Genomic DNA, 14,018 nt, shown 5'->3' on the forward strand with positions numbered 1-14,018 from the left:
CAATCAGAGAATAAAAGGTTACAAGGAAAAAGAAAGATTCATAAAATAAAAAGTGAATTCTTTTCATTGATTAAAAGGAAGGTACATTATAAACAGTGGCTAACTGCCACAACAACAAAAAGAGTACAGAAAAAGAAAGGAAAATTCCTAAAGCTATGCCTTGGCGTGGGGAGGGTCATCTTTGGGGTCAGCGTCCTTAGCCTTGGCAGCAGCATCCTTAGCCTTAGAGTCAGCATCTTTGGCCTTAGCAGCAGCATCCTTGGCTTTGGGGTTTACATCCTTTGTCTTAGGGGCAGCCTCTTTACCTTTGGCTTCTAGCAGGGTTTTGGCCTCCTTGCCCTTGCCTTTATCCTTGGGCTAAGGATCCCCCTGGCCAGCCTCCTTGCCCTTAGCCACCTCAACCTCCTGGCTTTGGTTACCGGCCTTATTAGGCCCTTTAAAGACTTCAGGAGGAGGAAGAAAGGTCTAGGAGGTGGTGGAAGGCTGCTCCAAGGGGAGGGGGGGAGCAAAGACAGTGGGAGGAGGGAGCACCGCTAGAACTTCTCAGATGTCTTTGGGATAAAATATGTTCGCAGCGAGCCTCCACTCGGAGGTAGCAAGGACCCTTGCTCGGTTGAGCGCCTCCACCCACACCTCTTTGCAGTAGTCTCTGCACACCTCCGCCAGCTCCTCCGCCAGCCGAACTTCGATTTCCTCCATCCCACGGTTGTAGGATGCCAACTTCGAAGCCTCAGCAGCTTCCTTGGCCGTCTAAGCTACTTCCTTAGCCTTTTGCAAATCTGTCTTTAACTCCAAGACCAATTGCTTCTGGGTGGCCAACTCTATCTCAGTGTGATAGAGTTTTTTGTGCTGGTCTTCAGCCTAGTCCTGGGCATTTTGCAGACCGGCCTCAGCACTCCTTGTGTCCACTCCTCGGCTATTAGCTGGGTTGTAAGCTCTTGGTTCTTCTGCTTGGCGGCGCCCAAGGCCCTATTAGTCTCGACGCGGAGATTGGCCTCAACCCTAGCTTTATTCCGCATGTCCCTGACCCATTCCTCAGCCACAACAACCTCTAGGATAGCTTGCATATGAGCCGCAAAAGAATATGTTTAAAAATAAAAGAAAAAGAAGGAGAAAAGAGAAAAGAAAAAAAAGGGAATCACTATTGATAAAGAGTGCTAAGGAGCTCACCATGGCTAAGTCCCTTTTCAGGGACAAGAAAAGCTCCGGTTGCCTCATATGTTTTAGAGCATCCATATCCCTGGGGAGAAGGAGAGGATGCTTCAGAGCCTCGACCACATGGTAGGAGTAGCCTCTCTGGAACTCCCTAATGGAGGAGTTCTAGGGCAACGCTGCACCATCCAACTCTAACTTGGGGTTCCAAGTTGGATGGCGCATGTCGGCCGAATGCTCGGCCTCCCTACTTTCCATCGAGGAGGCCCGCCTTCTGTCCTTAGTTGTCTTTTGCTGCTTGGGCTCTTTCTCGGGGATCAGCTCCCCCTCATCGACAGTCTCTTTCTCTTTCCTTTTCTTCTTCAAGTTTGGGATGGGGAGCAAGCCAACTGTGGAAGGAGGAAGGGGAGGGGGAAGTGTAGGAGGGAGTTGGGATCCTAAGGCGTCCTTAGGGCTTACCCCCTACCCTTCAGGAGGTCATGTAATCCTTTCTTTTTGTTGTCCAGCGGCATCTCCTCTTCCTCTTCGAGGTCGCTATCAACACATGCAATGACGAGCTGGGGAGATTGGGCAATGGAGTGCCTGTCTAGTTCGTCCTCGGAATCTGGGAGATGGATTATAGGTTCTCCCTGTTCCTCCTTGTCCTCTTTGATGTGGAATTGGTCAATCTTAGCCTCTAGGGACAGGCGTGAGGAGGCTGTTTCTTCCCTCAGGGCAGCTACTTCACGGGAAGAGTGGTGGAGAGGCAATTCAACTAGTATGAGGTCTTCTCAAGCTAGAAAACCAGGCACCGAAACGTCAATCCTTGCTAGTTGAGGATCTCCTGCCCTTATCGCTTGGCCCACGTCCTGGAATTGATTTGACAAGGGCTTGAAGTCAAGTATTAAATGGACGGCTCACAATCGCCTGTTTTCACTCACGAACACTTCTGACCTTAGCACCTTGTTAAGACCGGTAAAGTTGACGAGATTGCGGTTAGGGCCTATGTATCTTTTATCTGCAAAAACATCCGAGAAGCAAAAACATGGTTAGGATAACAGAGCTATCTATCAGAAGTAAACATGATACTCAAAGAAAAAAGACAGTGGTGAAATTGTCAAACTAATGCCCATGTGAAGAGAAAAAAGGGAAACCTAAGTCTAAGGCACCCCACCTGGCTCTCCCTTTCGAACAGGGCAGTGAAGACCGTCGTGCCAATCCCCTGAGGCTATTAGGAAGTCATTCTTCATACCCTTGTTGGATTTAGAGAGGCACGAGATAAGCCTGACCACTGAGGATCTAGACTTAAGATAGTATCCCGCCTCTCCAAGCAGGTGGCACTTGTACATCCAGACGATGTCGTGCCAAGTGAGGTTTAGCGCCATGTGCTCGTTGAGAGCATCTACACTACCAGGAATCCTAAAGAGATTGGGTGCACACTGATAGGGACACAACCTATGGGCAAGTAAATATTCTCGGGTTACCCTACCCATAGGAAGCATCATTCCTCCTTCTATGTAAGTGGTCATAGGAATGACAACCTCCCATTCATTTCTATCTGTAACTATCCGGTCTAGAGCACAATACCGCAAGGCTACTCCCTGCAGAATGAGGTACTTAGCATTGAAGCCCTCCATACCGGCGGGAGAGTTTACAAGATGTTTAAATCTACCCATCTAGGTGAGCTAAAAGGATGCGAAAGAAGTTTTCAAAGAAACGAAACAAAGAATAGAAGGCCGAGGAAACTGGCCGAGGAGAAAAGAACCTAAAAAAGAAGAAACTTACGAGAATAAGCATGTGTGTTGATTCTTATACCTTTTAAAGATTTAATTTTTTTTTTTAAGAAAAGATCTTGAAAGATTTAGAAACTTGGGAAGCCTTGAAAGTTTGAGAGTTTGGAACTTGTGGAGAGCTTGAAAATTTGTAAAATGAGGAGAAATAACTCCCCCCAGGCACCTTATATTGAAGGCGGAATTGAGTGGGAGTTATCTCGCCCAAAATTTGAGGAGAAACTCCAGCCGTAGGATTTACATCTCACCGTAGGATGCAGGGAACAAAGCGCCGCCTGGAGCATTTAATGAGACATCGCGAACTCTGAAGCGTCAGGAATAGTTACGAGACAAGCGAAGCAATGCTCTCACGTGTGGAAATCAGAGAAACAAATGGATTTAATTCTCCAAAGTCAAAACCCCATTTTTATCCTCGGATAGGAGGAGAAAACCGGAATTTTGAGGGGCTATTGTATGGACAAGGGGCCCAAAAATATATGTTGGGCCTTGGGCTTGGTCGATGAGGCTTAGTAGTCCGAGGACAGATCAACAGTAAAGAAGATGTAAGACTTTGAACTTCACGAGCAAGCTATGACTATGAAAGATGGGGGAAGTAAGCCGAGGAGGAGTATTTCCTCAGCTAACGATTGAGGTGGAGGTTGGAAAGTGTGTTATGTTATCCAGAATGACGTTCCAGGAAGTTCTATTGATAAGGATATGCACTGTGAATGTACAAGACAAATGGGAGTTGGGAAATATTTAAGGGAAAATTGCTACCACCGCATTAAATGCTCTACAGCTAACTCTCTGGCCGCATTAATGAGGAAGTGATACCTGAACAGTAGATTTCAGCCTTACAGCTACTCCCCAAAGACTTTAGGAGATGGCTGATGTGACAGGGATCAGGATCAACAATTTGATTTACACGTGGAGGGCAGAAATAAAGAAAGGAGGATAGTATAAAATAGAGAGGAAGCCCTGAGAGAAAAGGATCGAGAAATTAAGAGAAAAATCCTGTAGCAATTGAGAGCTAAACTTGTAATCAAACTTGAGAATCAATATATAAGAACCGATCTCCTCGGATTGTGCCAAAGACCAATTATCTTTATTTTTTTGTCATCTGGATCCACTTTACTTATTGTCTGACTCATTAAAATCCAGTTTTCTAACTCATTCTCTACAAATTCATTGTATTGGGCTCTTTGGGCCTAAGTTCATACTTTTTTTGGGCTTGAGAGTCAAATTGTGTCCTTACAACGTTAATAAAAAGTTACTGATAAAATTATTATTAGTAAACATTTCTTGCTTATCTATTTAGCTTTGTTGCCAAATTTAGATAAACTCTTTTATTTTATTTTATTTCTTTTCTTATGAAGAATATAACACAACCAAAAACCTATAAACAACAATTTACATTCAATATAAAGAATATAGTCAAACTTATTCATAATTTAAAATTAAGAAATTAAAACAAATTATAAATTAAGATATAAATTTAGAAAAAGAATAAAGAATAAACCTGTTTATTTTCTCTATCACTTTGAGTGATGAAAGTGTGAGTATGTAATTAAAATCTGGACCAATTATTGTAGTAGAGAATAAATGAGTAAAAAAGTTTAATATTATGAATTGGGTTAAAACGTATGTAAGAAGTTTTTATTAATTTTTTTAAAGTTAAAGAAAAATAGCTTAAAAAAATGAAAAAATAATAATGAAGAAAGAATGCATACGTCTCATAGGATTTAAGCATTCACATATTGGAATAAACTTCACTTCATAAAGGATATATATAGGTAGAGTTTCATTTGATATAGAATTTAAATCCAATTGGAATTAAGATTTCTAATCAATTTGTTTGTTGCTATCTCATAAATCCCATAAAAAGTGGAATAAAAAAAAGGTATATGAATAGAAAGAAAAAAGAAATAATTTTTTATGGAAAAAAGGAAATTTTTTTTATAACCAAAAAAAAAAAAAAAAAAAAAAACAAACGTTTTTTTAGAAGAACAAACATTTACTATATATAAATATATTTTTTTTTTGGAGAAGAAAGAGAAGGTGTTTACTTTAAACTCAAATACTTATTACCTTATTTACAATTTTTTTTTAAAAAAAAAAAACTTTATCCAAAAACATTTTTGGTAAATCAGTATGAACAATAATTATCTATAAAAAAAGTCATGTGTGAAGAGGAAGATTTTTCTGTTGAATAGGTTGCTTTTTTTTTTTTTTTTTTTGGGTATTATGTTATTTTTTATTTTTTTTACACAAAGTAATAATGGAGTATAATTTAAATTAAAAAAAAGGAATAGATGAAGATTTTTATTTATTTATTTTTTTATGTGTACTGTGTTGTTGTTGTTTTTTTTTTTTTTTTAATTTTTTTTACACGTAGTAATATAATTAAAAAAAAAGGATTAGATGAAGAGTTTGAATTGTAATCAAATTAAAATTTTTTATCAACTTATAAATTATAATAATAAAAGGATTAGATGAAGAGTTTGGATTGTAATCAAATTAAGATTTTTATCAATTTAGAAATTATAGGAGAAGAAGATAAGTACAAAAAAAAAATTATATTTATTTTTTAAAAATTTAAAAAAAATTTCTGCAATTTAGTACAGCTAGTTGGCGTAACCACGACTTCTAAGCTCAACTTTTATTATATAGTATATGATTCTAGTTTTCAAAATAAATAACGACTATCAAAAAAATTTAAAACATGTCTAAAATAAATAAATAAAATTAATACAAAATTATATTATATTCCTCCTAACACCAATGCAGGAGTTTTCTTAGCATTTTCATGTTTGACATGTATCCAGGATTTTTTTTAAAAAAATAACTAAATCCTTTAAACTATTTTATTAGTTGGGCAACTTTCCAAACTATTTGCATTTCTAACAATTTGAGTCTAATAGACTCGATTTTGCCATTTGAAAATACACTTGGAAATCGAGTGTGAGACACTCGATTTTCAAACTCGAGTTTCTCACACTCAATTTTCAAGTGCATTTTTAAATGGCAAAATCGAGTCTATTAGACTCGAATTGCTAGAAATACAAATAGTTTGAAAAGTTGCCCAACTAATAATATTGTTTTGGATTTATAGTTAGTTTTTTAAAAAATCCATGTATCCAACACAATAGGGTATCTTATGAATTGAATATACATATCTACACTCTTACTGTATTGTACGTAAATCCCTTTATCCTATGCATAAAATAATTATTGGTTCGACATTAATACAGCCAGAGATTTTTAGAAGAATAAATATGAAGTATCAATTCAATTATTAAACAAGCATAAAGCATGCTCCTTCTTAAAAAAAAAAACATAAAGCATGCCTAGTTAATAAGTCATATTTAACATCAAATCAAGTACCGCCAACTTAAGAATATTCGGGCAAGGACGTAGTGCATTGGTCACTTATGGTTGAGCCTTGGTTCAAGCTTAATGTAGATGGGGCAACTTTCGCCACTCACGAGTTTGTTGGAATAAGAGCTGTTATACGTGATTACACAGGGAGGGTGGAGGCTGCTTTGAGTAAGAAACTATATACCCATTTAGGCCCTCTAGAGATTGAAGCAAAGGTGTTAGAGGAAGGGATAAGTTTTGCTTGGGACATCAACATTAGAGATTTGGTGGTAGAGAGTGACTCACATATTGTTATTGATGCTTTTAGGGTGTTGCATAGCACTAGTGCAGTGTTTGTTGAAAATGTCACTGAGGGACACGGAGCAAGTTGTTAGAGTTCAAACGCATACTTATTTCCAATGTTAAAGCAATCACCTAGTACATATCTTGGCTTAACATGCCATAAATATAGATAATCATGTAACATGAATAGAGGAAAATTCCAGTATGGTTGAGTCCGTTTTGGCTAAGGATGTATTGAATTTTTTTTTTTTTTTTTTTTTTTTTTTAATAAAGTTACAGTTTTCTTAGAAAAAGAAGAAAAAAGTAAAACATAGACCAATGAGACCAAACTAATTAAAGCAGACTAAAAAGTACAAAGTCCTCCACTAATTTTTGATTTATTATAGATATTATTATTAAAAGTACTGCCGAATGTTGAATCGATATTGAAACAGGATCACAACTCACACAAAACGATAATGCGCATTGCTGGAAGAAAATGCTGAAATCAACGTAGTTTTAAGAACTGAAAATCAAGGCGTATAAGATGATAAAACAGATAATGTGAGTGATCAGATGCTAAAGCAAACGCTATTTAAATCAATGAGAGAGAGAATGTAATGGATTGGTGACTGGTGAGGGTACAGTGATGAACAAAGCGGTGGCGATGGAATATTTATATATTAAGAGTGATAGTTTGATATATAATACCATGACGAGGATGGTGATGAAGGATAAGAAGACTGAGAATAGCAGAGAAACCACCGCCGCCGCCTTCAGGAGGCTGTGGAGTTACGAGTCTCATTTGATTTGAATCCACGTGGTCAAGCAGGTTTCTTTTTCTTTTCTCTTTGGCGTACAGAATGCGATAGAAATTTTTTTTTGGTATTGATAGTTTTTTTTTTTTTGGGTCTAAACAATATATATATATATATATATATATATAATTTTTTTTTTGAGGTTAATATAATTTAGCCTAAAACATGAGGAAGGAATTTTGTTTGAGTAATGCTAAGACCCAACTTTTACCATAACTTTGACACAACATATCTATGTGACAAGTTGTGAGTAGTGGAATTGTGGATCCACATAGACCCATCAATTTTACTCCATCACTCGCAACTTACCATATGAATAAGTTGTAGTAAAAGTTGTAGTCCTAACATTTTCCATTTTGTTGAGGGAAAATGCATAAAGAATCTCTATGCATCATATGCTAACATATGATTCTAGCCTTGAAAAAAAAAAAAAAAAGATAAAAGAAAAAATATAGTTAATACTTTTAAGGTTTGAGCTAATATCAGTCATGTCCAAAACTTTTCAAAATTGACCAAATTGGTCCTTAATCACCATGAGAGAGGAGAAAAATTAGTAACGGTTTAAGGTCCAAGTTGGATTTAAGGACCAAGTAGGTCTATTTAAAAAATTTGGACTTAGTTGGCATTAGACCCAAAGGTATTAAATGTATTTTACCAACAATAATAATAATAATAATAATAATAAGAAATAAGAAAGAAAGATGCTATAACAAGAAGTCTTCCTCTATGAGAAGTACAAACCTTCAATATTTTCAGCTAGGATTAGATTGACCTAATATTTTTGTTTAGATGGAAACCTATTGTGAAGATAATTTTCTGTGTTTTCTTGTATTTGGTAGTATTAAAAAAATAATTTAAAGAAAAACTTTTTTTAGTCAACAAAAAATTCTATTAAAAATATTACTTATATTTTAGAGATTATTTTTCACATCAAACTAAATAAAAGAGTTTAAGAGGTAATATGAAAACTATTGAAAAATAACTTTATCTCATTTTGAGGCCATTACCAAATATAAGAAAATGAGATAGTATTCCAAAAAATTAATTTTAGGAAAAATGACTTATTCTAGAAAACATTAAAATGGAGCGTAAGTATTGGTTCATAATTATGAGATTATCTTCTATTTACCTTAATTAGTTTACATCAGAATTTTATTAGAAAGTTCCAGTATTTTGTTAAAATATATGGTACACAAAATTTATTTTATTTTTTGTGTATGTAACAAATTTATTAAATCTTAATCATTAATATAGGGAATTACCTTATTTAATATTTTGTGTAATAATAAATAAACTTTTCTTTTCTTTTCTTTGTAGTGAATAAAAGATAAACTTTTAAGAATAAAGATTGTATAAAATATAAATATGTTACACTGTGTTTATAAATCACAAATTTTAAGGGTAAAATGGCATTATTGAAAATTAAAATTGAATTCCTAACTTTTAGTCAAATCTGCAAATGATTTTGATATTTCAACCATACTTCTCTTTTTTGGGTAAATGACATTACAAGTTACAACCATACTAGGTACCTTTCTTGCTGGTTGTTTGATAATGGGAAATTTCGTGTGATGAATGATAAGGCAAGTGCTATCCCAATTTCACTGTTAAACGAACCTTTTTTTTTTTTTTTGGGTGTGTGTGGATAATAATACTGCTAATATCAAACTTATTTTCCATGAAATGTATTCATATTTATTGCAAAGAGCCAAATACAATTTTTCTTGATTGTGAGAATGATGAAAGCATGCGGAAAAAACTCAAGTCATCCTCCCTATCCATTTCTATTCAACGAGAAAAAGAAGAAGAAAGCATTCGAGAAAATAACGGAGAGACTAATGTTACAATCTGGCAATTGGGATATAAATTCCTATGTAAATTACTTTCCAGCAGTTTTCTATTGACTCCATTGTTCATTTCAATTCAAGTGATTATTGTTAAAGACTAAGAGCCAGACTTTGGAATAATTGGACAGTTAGCCCTTACTTCCACCCAAAGAGTTTAAAAGAAAATGGCATATTTTATTGAAACTTCAAACTTTACAGCATTATATCTTTCTGTACTTTTTTTTTTAATGCCTTTTTGTTAATTTTAAGTAAAATATAGTTACTTCCGCTTAAGGGTTTACTGTACAAATATCAAGAAAATTATATAAAACTGCTTTGAATTTTGCATAACAGCATAACGATCAATAAATTATTGAAACGTAATATATATTTTTTCTCTTTAAAAATATGTCCATTTTAACTCATAATTGAACTCCTTCTCAAAAAAAAAAAAAAAAAAAAAACTCATAATTGAACATGTAAGATTATTTAACCTGATTTCTTAGACCACCTGTTAACGTGAACTAATTTAGTTTCATGCTTCATTTGCACATCATTATCATTGTCTTCTTGAATTTTTTTTCTCCCCTCCTCACCCCCAAGGTCCCAACAACTTGAAATGATCAATTTCATTATCTATTCTCTCCTTTCCCTTGAGATGATATATTTTGTTATATAAATTTTTTTAAAATATATTAATTTGATAGTTGGAAGATGGGGCATTTAAACCTCAAATGTCTTTGTTTGATAGTTATGTAATTTAAAATTTATTCTATTATCAAAACATAACACTATCTTTATTTTTAGATTTGCTAATTATCAATTTTTTTATCATTAAATGAAGTCAGTCAATTCAAAAAAAAATGAAGGATCATCTTTCCACTTTTCTTTCACCCATACTCCATCTCATGAATTAATTATCCCTTTTCAAAACATTTTATTATTGCTCCAACGGATATATAATTAAAAAGACCCTTTTACCTTTTGTTTTCTTTTTTTGAGGTAAACCCTTTTACTTTTTGTAAAAAGGAAAATAACATGATGGAATCTTCATGTACAATTTTCTATTATAATAGAAATATAAATGATTAAGGGCAAAGTTATGAAGGGATATCTGTGTGTGTGTGCAATACACAATAAAAGTGTAACAAAATATGTGTTTCAATAAAAGTGTAACAAAATAGAATTGATTATTGCTCCATTAATACGTATGTGTGTGTTTGGATTGATTTATTTTATTCTATTAAATTCTTAATTTATTAAAAGTGAGAAACAATACAATTGTATTAAGAAGATAAATTATGGTTTTAAAAATATATATAAGTAAAAAAGATAATTAAAAAGAAAAATATTTCAAACTCACGGGGTCCATAATTTTATTTATTTTTTGACATGGTTAAAATCACTGCAATCTATAATTTTATTTATTTTTGAAATGGTTAAAAATCACTACTCTACAATGCAGGCCCGCTTAGACTAACATGCCAGCGGCAGTGTAAGCTCAAGGAGAGTTGCAACATATGATATTATAACTAATTTGACGATTATAAGAGCATAGGAATCTCTTAGTTAATATCCAATTAATATATATATATACACACACACAATTGTAGTAGAACTTAGCCTGTATATTAAAAAGGAGGGTGTTTATTTATTTATTTATTCGAGAGTGTAAGAACACATTCATTATATTTTTTAAAAAAAAAAAAAAAATTTAAAGTGCAATGACCAATGACCAGACACAATTACTTCCATTTTTGGTAGCTCCAACACAATACAACTTCATACATTAATTTTTGGTAGGTCCAAGGGGCAATTTCTCAGCAATCCACAGAACATTGAATTTGGATAATGTTGGAATGGAGACTATATTGGGTCTATTCCTGTATTCCATCCGCATACTTGTCAAGAAAAGGGGGAACTATTACTAAGTAATGGGGGCTTGACTCATTCGCCTTGCTGAGTTTGTTATGTGAGCTTGATCTGATCATTCCACGTAAAATGTCACAGTTTCCTTTGGTTTAACCAGTAATTGACAATTAATTAAATTGAATTACATAAGTCTAATATACATACTACCAAAACATGTTTAGAAGATCTCCTATTTTTTTTTTTAAATTAATAATTTGATGTTTATAACTTTTATTTTCTTTGGGGACTTTTGGCATGATGTATGAGGAATGAATTTTTCTATTGCTCTCTTTTTCCTTTTTCTTTTGGAGAGAAAATGTACAAGCAAAGCAACCTCCATGTGGACTCATGATGGAAAATCAACTAATTCGAGACTTATGAGTCATCATGGATTATCTCATATACACACATCACATGCGACTATTTGGGCGAGGGGTTTATTGGTTAGACGTAACGTGTACTTGGAGGTTGTAGAATTTAGATTCAATATATCATTATCAGTTCATAGGGTATTAACTATTAAGAATGTCTCGTGAATTGAAAGAGATTGAGACTACATTTTTTTTAAACAAAATATAATGGATGAGACATCAATCTCTCATATATTAATATATGTGTGTGTGTGTGTGTATGTGTAACAAATGTGTCTTCATTCTTAAACTTATGTGGTTATTTCTCTCACAACGTCTGGGTAGGTTTTTACAAGTAAGAATGCATATATTAATGGATAAGATAATAATTTTTTTTGCTAATGTTGATATCCAAACCTCTTTTAGTATCTAATTATTTTTTGCGTTAAAACAATGATACAACGGAAGAAAATGAATAAGTTATTACAACTATCTTCCATGAAGGTAGAGAAAATATTATGGACTTATTTTCTATTTTCAAAAATAATAGTAGTACTAAAAAAAATACTTTTTTATATTTATGTTTAATTCTTGTTTTATTTATCGTCTAATCCTTTGATAATCTTGATTTACATGATGAATTAATTTGAAAAGTAGCCGTACTATATTGAAATATATGATGATACACAACTTTTTATATCCACCATATACATCTAATCTTAAATATTAATATAAAGTATTGCTTTATTTGTTATCAAAAAAAGTATTGCTTTATTTAATATTTTTATAATAATAGATGAACTATTAAGATTCTATATATTTCTTAAAAAAAAAAGGATTACATAGACTATTTTTATGAAATTACATAGATATTTAAATTGTGTTTATGGACCACAAATTATAAGGACAAAATGACATTTCTGAAACTAAAAGTTAAGTTCTTAACGTTTTCACAAATTTTCCAAATGATATTGACATTGCAACCATACTAAGTGCCTTCTTTCTGGCTGTTTGGTAATGGGAAATTTTGTTTGATGATTGATAACACAAATGCCATTTCAATTGGATAAAATTTGGTTACAATTTTACTCGATGTTGATTTATTGATAAGAATTTTGATAAATTCATCATTGGATTACATTATTTTTATTTTTATATCTTTAGTGATTGCAAAATTTTAGAAGATCAAAGACCAATAATTATATATATATCATTAATCAAATGTATTCTTTTTTCTTCTCTCCATCGGAGGAAAATGTACAGGCAACTTCAAAGTGGACTCTCATGTACACACGTCAGTCAGCATCCTCACTTTTCTTTCACCCAAACTCCATTTCACGGTTAATAATTTCTTTTCAAAATATTTAATTATTGCTTCAACAAATAGATAATTAAAAATACCTGTTTTGCTTGCAGCAATCATGACTCAACTTCACTAATCGCTCCACGACAACATTAATTTATCCCTAACCTTTTGTACAAGGACAAATAACACGATGGAATCATCATGTATAATGTTCTATTATAATAAAAATATAAAAAACTAAGGGCCAATATATGAAGGGAGATCTCTACGTGTTTGTTTGGAGTGATTTTTTGTTAATTTGTTTAATTTATTAAAAATGGGTAAGAATATTGATAAGCCAAGAATGTATTGACCCTGTAAGGACTCAATTTGTAACGATCCCAAAACCAGTCTTGGATTCGTACGTTAAAAGGCCCAAACAATATAATTTGTAGAGCATGGGTGTTCAAGAACTAGATTAACCTCCGTAAAAGTAAAAAGATTCAATCTCACGTTTATAGATGGATCAGAGCTGATACAACAATTGGTTTTTTTTTGAAACAAATACAGTTCTTTTCTTTTCAAGTTTTCTTCCTGAGTCTTCTCTTTGTTTCTCTCTATCTTCCAATCCTCTTTCTGCATGCTTTTCTTTCATGTTATATACCGCCCTCTTTATTCCATCTTCACCACACACGTGTAGGTTGGGCTCAGGGGATCTCTTTCTGTCTCATCTAACACCTTCTGGAACCTCCTTCTAGTAGCTGTAAGGCTGCTTTATCACTGTTCATGCATCACTTCCACATTAATGTGGCCAGAGAGTTGGTTGAGAGGCAATTAATGTGGAGGCATCTGTTACCATATATATTTGTTTGCCTTCTCTTTCTCTCACCTTTGGCCCCTTATCTTACCTTTAGTGGTGACGTAGCTCCAAGGTATGTTTGTAACAAGATGGCGTCCTGATCGTCCTCGGACTCATATTGCCGAGAAGGGTTTTGTCCTTGAACGAATACTGAACTCACCTTTCGTGATATTCACTCTTCCCTTCGTTTGATTACCCCTTCAATCTGATATGGGCCTCCTCGGGCAGGTTTGGATCCTCGGATGGGCCACAGGCCCAATTAACTTGACTTTAATAACTTTAGTGACCGATCGGCCCCCACAGACCCCTTTGGTAAATTAATCAATTAATTAGTCAAGTGAATTAATTAGATTTAATTACATGCAATAAGCATGGTAGTATAAACAAATTATCAATTATACTAAATGTAGCAGAAAATAAATTTGACACG

This window comes from Quercus lobata, chromosome 3 (assembly GCF_001633185.2).
Source record: "Quercus lobata isolate SW786 chromosome 3, ValleyOak3.0 Primary Assembly, whole genome shotgun sequence".
NCBI classification, from domain to species: domain Eukaryota; kingdom Viridiplantae; phylum Streptophyta; class Magnoliopsida; order Fagales; family Fagaceae; genus Quercus; species Quercus lobata.